This window comes from Mytilus californianus, unplaced genomic scaffold (genome assembly GCF_021869535.1).
Source record: "Mytilus californianus isolate M0D057914Y unplaced genomic scaffold, xbMytCali1.0.p SCAF_2, whole genome shotgun sequence".
Taxonomy (NCBI): Eukaryota; Metazoa; Mollusca; class Bivalvia; order Mytilida; family Mytilidae; genus Mytilus; species Mytilus californianus.
Window position 1 is genome coordinate 40,217,608 of NW_026262668.1, and position 7,223 is coordinate 40,224,830.

General features: G+C 31.4%; 1 long non-coding RNA gene across 1 annotated transcript; it reads right to left on the reverse strand.

Moving 5' to 3' along the window:
* Nucleotides 1-515: 515 nt before the first annotated feature.
* On the reverse strand, nucleotides 516-1,624 carry LOC127727969 (uncharacterized). The gene is made up of 2 exons (XR_007993950.1): nucleotides 1,448-1,624; nucleotides 516-1,226 (listed from the first exon to the last, which is right to left on the reverse strand). It is a non-coding gene; the product is annotated as an uncharacterized LOC127727969 (long non-coding RNA).
* Between the last annotated feature and the right edge of the window lie 5,599 nt (nucleotides 1,625-7,223).

Sequence of the window (7,223 nt, forward strand, 5' to 3'; positions counted from 1 at the left end):
TGTACGTAGAAACTTGATTATAGAGTTTGGATTCAATGCCTAGAGCACGTTTCTGGAATAACCTTCATTCATCAAGTCACACAAGAACAACAACTTTGAAATGCAGGTACAAAAAAGTTTAGGAGCGTAAGAACAGAAATGTCCAAACGAACCGAAATATCCCGTCATTACATATGTTTAATTTGTTTATAATTCTAAATCGTTTGTTACTTCTTAGGACAATCTATTCTTTATAGACAATGACTGTAAGAAAAAATTGTCTTTAAATGAAACTTTCAATCATCATGAAGTATCTCACATGCTATCATGAAATCGAGAGTGACATGCTTAATTGTTATTTTTTGTTCTTTTTGTTTAGGTTTTCATTGCTTTCTCTTTTGATTTTTTTCCATGTTATATCATAAAAGCAAGGTCAAAAACTCTTTTGGATAATGACCTATACTAATAAAGATTTGAGCATTTTGCAATTCTTCGCAAACCTCTTGAAAGGTAGCTGTTTTCAGAGAAATAATACATTATACAAGATTTTCCGTAATTTAATTCAACATTTTCAAGTTTCAACAAAAGTGTATATTGCTTGCATGTACAATTTGAATAAATAACATCATATTTACAAGTATTTGAGATTCTACCCTGTATTCATAGCTGTTGAAAAGTCTGCAATTTACAATCATTTAGAGCATATGAATATTGTAAATATTTTTTGAGATTCAGTTTTCATTTTCTGTGAAGGTTCGAACACAGTTTATCCAAACCGGAACTGGAACTTTCCATTTTTCCTATGTCCTTTCCGTTTATAAAATTTTCGAATAAGTTTCATTAGTTTGTGATAATTCCAACGTGTATCCCTTTTATTCCGTGACAAACTGCTTTGCTTCGATCTTTGGATTCTTTTCCCGTTTTGACGTTCATGTTGTGTTTTCGCATTGTCGTCAATGGATCGTCCGTATCGCAGCTGTGTGCTTCCAGATCCGTTTGAATTCTTCCATAACCAGTATTGTTGAAGAGTTTCAGCAGAAGTTGAATCCAGTTGTCGTTTGCCTCTTACTCTAATATTCCTAGTGTTTAAATGTTTAGTAGATATGACTGACAATATTTTCGAATATGTCATTTGAGAATTTATGCCGATAATATCATTGTCTTTTGTACTTGGTAATGGTATGACTGATCCATAAACATGATATACTAACATCAGAAAACAACACGTGAATCTATTCACGTTCTCTCTGCAAAACAATTAAAAACAGTTTAGACAGATCTATGCAAATGCATTGAAAATGAAAATACACCATAAAATAGACTAAGCACAAGAATTTTGTAAAGTGACTGAGTTTGTATATAAAAAATAGAATAATAATTAAAAAATATTTGTACAATGATATTAATTGAAATACAATTATATATGAAATAAAAAAAAACTTTTTAAGGGTAAATTAAGTTTCTTTACCTTATTGTCCACATTGTAGACCTACGTAATCTGTTTGAATAAGTGCTTTTATCCTGATTGAATTTGTTTAGATTTCAAATGTATGGAAATAAGTAAGTTAAAATAATAACAAAACAAGACATGTTTCGTATTTAAATACATTTGACAACAATGCAGGAGACATTCCTGTGCTATCGCCCTCTCAGATAAATCTCTTCAGGGGAGAGTCCTCAGGTAATAATTTTTGATTATGGGAGATGACTACGGTGTGTTTTTGATCTACCGGACATCCTAATTTTGAAATGCTATATCCTATCATATTCTTTCCATTAAAGATGACTGTAACAAAACTGCCTACTTCCTATATTTTGTAAAAGCTAAGCTCTATATTCATAAAATATTACAATGTAAATCTAGTATAGATTAAAGGGACAATTCTACGCTATATGAAAATAAAAACCCGTATTCAAATTGAATAAATAACAGGACATTTAAAAGATGGTAAAATGGCTTCTCACCATTGTCAGTAAAAGCGTATAAAACAGTCTCCGGGACAAGTTTGCAATTCCGCTGAGTGCAAAAGTTGTCACCTTAATTTTTGGAGTTAAGTCAAAATGAAGTTGATAACTTGGTTGGTATTGGTTCCTTGATATTTGTCCTAAAAATTTTTGGCTCTAGCACCACTGTTGAACAAGTTATGCCCCTTTTTTCAACAATTTTCTCAGAACAAAAGTAGTTTTCCTCAAGGGAAATCAAATTTCCATAAAGGAAAAAGATTTTTCTTCAAGGGAAATTGTATTTTCCTCAAGGGAAAAAGATTTCCCTTAGGGAATTTGCTGCGTTAATATTTCCTTTGAGGAAATTTGCGGCTTCAAATTTTCCTTTGAGGAAATTCTATTTCCTCTGAGGAAAATTGAGGCTTCAAATTTTCCTCTGAGGAAATACTTTTTCCTGTGAGGAAATCTGAGGCTTCAAATTTTCCTTTCAGGAAATACTTTTTCCTGTGAGGAAATTTTGTCAACAGCAGTTTCCTGTGAGGAAATTTTTTGACAAACACTTTTCCTTGAGGGAAAATTCAGACAAGAAATTTCCTCTACGGAAAACATTGTTCTCCAAATTTCCTCTATGGAAATTTCTGTTCATCAATTTTCCTCTATGGAAATTTCATGACAGTAAAAACAGTATGAATATAATTTTTCCTGAGACTGAATAATTGATACAAAAGATAATTAAAACTTTAATAAAATGTTCACTGATGAGTAACATGACATACAAAAACAATAGGCTAGCTGCTTGAGATAATACAATAATAAGCAAAACGCTATGAATATCATACTATTTGTAACGTTATTAATATTGTGCTCATATTTGCAGATTAAATAAAATAACCACTTTTCATGTTAATTTAATTTTTCTTCTGTTTAAGCTGCTGCGTACAATTATTCAATCCCCTACATAACAGTTCAGTGCATAAATAATTCCATCCATCAGACATCTTCCTTGAATTGGTAGAGAATACATTTTTGCAATTTGTTATTCAAACATCTTCCTCTGTATATTTGATATGATAGAGCCATGTACATGAATGGATAAAGAAGGTGTTTTTTGACAACAAAACACTATTTTTTTCTACATTTCTCCCTAATCCTTCAGTGAATATGTAGGTTGTTGCAATTACACAATTGTGTTCTTGTGCAGCTATGATTGTACTCCATTTTGTTTACAGCCATTTTGTAGAAATTTCCTATTTCTTTTTCCAGGTAAGCACACATTTCATTTCACATTAATCCAATTAGCACACAATGTAGAAAAGTATTAACCTTAAGTTTCCTCTTCGGTATTGACCTGTTGATGATCATGAAAACCAAGATGTCTGACCTATAAATACACAAAATATAATTTGAGAAAAAAACAGCAATATGAAATAAGCTTATTTTATCATGTTTAATATGAACATTTTGAGAAACTTGAATTTGATATTCTTACTTATCATGCTTATGCGCTCTCTTATTTCAGTGCTTTGTGTCCACGACTTAATATCAGTCGTTTAAGTGCCTTGCAGTGATATTGAGTTGAGCCACTTGCAACAGTTTTTACAGTTTGTTCATATTTTGTGCTATTTGAACCACTGTCCTAGATTATGGTTAGGTTGAGTGCTCACAGACATGATTTTTTTTATTAATTGTTATTGGCTTTGAACTAATTTGGATTGTTTAAATCTATTCATGTTGGGGTCTTTATTGGCTGACTTATAAGGTGTGGGTTTTCTCATTATCGAAGGCCGTCATTGGTCTTTAATTGCTTGCATCCACTTCATTGAACTCTGGTGGATAGATAACTCATTTACCATACCACATCTTCTTATTTTTATAATAGTCATCATTCAAGGGCAATCACTTTTATTATATAGAAGTGGTCTTACCATTTAGGACTTGTTGTCTTCTGTTTATCTTGTTTTGCCGATCATTTCTACTGTACAGTTGTAACTGTTTATATTTTTCTTTATCTTCTATATTTCTTACCCTAAACTTAAAAAAGGTAAAAACTATAATTTAATGACTATAACTATTATTATACATCAGTATGTGTTTTTCTATATACCATGATATAAAAATGAATGAAACATTTGTGCTATTTCATTTCACAGACTATTTGCCAGTCAACAGTTTCAAAGACATAACCCCGGTCAATAGTTTAACAAACAAACATTCCCGTACTTTTTCATCGTTTTCATACTATTATTTTCATTGGACAACAATGACGTGATTAACTATTCTTCTATGATTTGTGTGCTTGACAACGTTAAACTGAAATATTGTTAACAGTATAATCTGTATGTGTCTGTCGTCAAAATTTCAAATTAATATATTACTTACAGAAGCAATTAAAACAAGAGGCTCTCAAGAGGCTGAATCGCTCACCTGTAATTTTTTGCTTAAATCTTTTATTTATGATTATTTTTGCTTTTCAACATACATTTATAAGTGGCTTAAAAATTCCATTTAAATGTTCTTTGTATCTGTCATATTTTCTTCAAAAGCAAAAAAATTATTTTACCCCTATGTTCCATTTTAGCCATAGTGGCTATGTTTCTTGACGTATAAGAAAATAAAATACAAAATTTATACTAGATACTCTGAAACTCATTCAGCCAAAGTTTGGCTGAAATTGATTCAGCAGTTTCAAAGATGAAGATTTTTTAAAGTAAGCAAACTAGATGAACAAATTGTGAAAAATTGTCTTTAAAGGGCAATTACTCCTTAAGGGGTCAATTGACAATTTTTGTCGTATTATCATATTTGTAGACCTTACTTTGCTGAACATATTTGCAGTTTACAGTTTATCTTTATCATTAATAGTATTCAAGATAATAACCAAAAACTGCAAAGTTTCCTTAAAATTACCAATCTAGTGGCAGCAACCCAACAATGGATTGTTAGATTCATCTGAAAATTAAATGGCTGATAGAACTTGACATAATGAACAATTTTACCTCCATAAGATTTGCTCTAAATGCTTTAGTATTTGAGATATAAGCCAAAAACTGCATTTTACCCCTATGTTCTATTTTTAGACATGGCAGCCATGTTTATTGATGAAACAGAAAATAAAACCCCAGCTTTATTTTAAATACCCTAAGGATCATTCAGCCTAAGTTTGTTTGGAATTGGTTCTGTAGTTTCAGAGGGGAAGATTTTTTTAAGTTAGTAAACATGATAAACAAATTGTGTAAGATTGTTGTTAAAGTAAAATATCTCCTTAAGGGGTCCATTGACAATTTTGGTTATGAAACTTATTTGTAGATCTTACTTTGCTGAACATTTTTGCTGTTTACAGTTTATCTTTATCATTAATAATATTCAAGATAATAACCAAAAACTGCAAATTTTCCTTGAAATTACCAATTTAGTGACAGCAACCCAACAATCATGACAATGGGTTATTAGATTCATCAGAAAATTTCAGGGCTGATAGAACTTCACCTAATGAACAATTTACTCTGTGTCAGATTTGTTCTAAATGCTATGGGTTTTGAGATAAAAGCCAAAAACTGCATTTACCCCTATGTTCTTATTTAGCCATGACGACCATGTTTTTAGACGAAACAAAAAACAAAACACAAACTTTATTGTAGATACCCTAAGGATCATAGTTTAAGTTTGATAGGAATTGGTTCAGTAGTTTCAGAGGAGAAGATGTTTGAAATAGTTTACACACGACGGACGACAGATAACGACAGACGGCGACGGACGCCAAGTGATGGCAAAATCTCACTGTTCCTTTCGGAACGATGAGCTAAAAATTCTTCATGTATATTTAAAAAGTTATTTGTATTTCAAAAGGAAAGAAAGTTACTTATCTGCTTAAAGCATACCACATGAGTAGAACAAGGTCCCATTAGGCCATGCAAGACTCAATAACTTTTAAGGTCAATATAGGCAGTAACACATTTTTACATATGAAAAGGCATACACATAAGCTAGAGGAAATAAAAATGTGTTTCTTTTTGGTAATTTGTAGGCTAAGGTGACATCATACAAGAAGTATGAGTCATTCTCAAACTAAAATAAAATAACTTCATCCCCCTACTTACTTTTTATGCATAAACAATATAAATAAATAAATTTGGAAGTAATACATGGTCCACACTAGGGAATCTTTTTGTAAAAAATGAAAATCAATGGATGATAACTGTGTACTTGGACCAATAATTAAGATTTCACATGCTGAAATGTCTCGTCTGCTTTAGGTTATCTCATGTCACTGGTGAAGAGTTGTCACATTTGTGTGATATACCAAATATTCATATGGATATGTTTTAAGTACTGTTGGATAATCGGTTGAAATTACCAACCGATTATCTATTACTATCAGTTAACAGCAACCAACCGACTATCGGTTATAATCGCATCATTATACCTTGCCCTTTTTTTAAATGGAATCATGCATTCAGTCACATTGTATATGTCTAATGCGTATATTCCATATCATTGCAGAGTTTTATATGTTCATATTTGATCTTTTGTTTCCTTTTCATATTTATTTAGCAATTAAAACAGTCATATCCAGAAATCAACGCCACTTTGCTTATTTGAATATTATACTAAAGAAATCGGATACGGGTCACGGAAATTATATTGAAATGATAGGGAATTTTGAAAAAATGTCTGTTTTAACTTTGATTTAAGTGATAGACAGGTTGCCGGGGCAGAAAATAAATATACACCATTTAAACGAAATATAATGACTGTCGTTGCAAAAATCAAGGTTCCTGAGCTATTTTAAAAATCGAAGCGAGAGGCTTTTAACATTGCAGTATAAAATACAGGCTAAAATGGCTGAAACGTCAAATTTGCAAACTTCGTGTTGAAAATTGGCTAACATGGTCATTAGAAATACAGGTTGCCGGGGTGAAACTTGAAACTTGAATGTCCAAAGAATAAGCAAGTCCAAGCCTTGTATGTGTAGTCGTTGAACTCTAGGTTCCCACGTAAAGTTAAAATACCTCCATTTCAAGAAGAATAAACTCACGAAAACACGAAAAATTCACTAAATTCGCGTTCATTGTTTTGATTTTGACCGCCTGATAACTTTACGGAAATATCAGAGTGATTATAAACAAGGACTCTGTGACGGGCAACTTATAATATCCGTGTTTTAAAGATTTTAATGATATCAAGCCAGTCCACTTCAAACTATTATCACGTGGTACAATTCTCATTTACATATTATGAATATTAATTAGCAAAAGTACTACTAATTTCTGGCTATAGAATAAATTAGAATCCAGATTCAG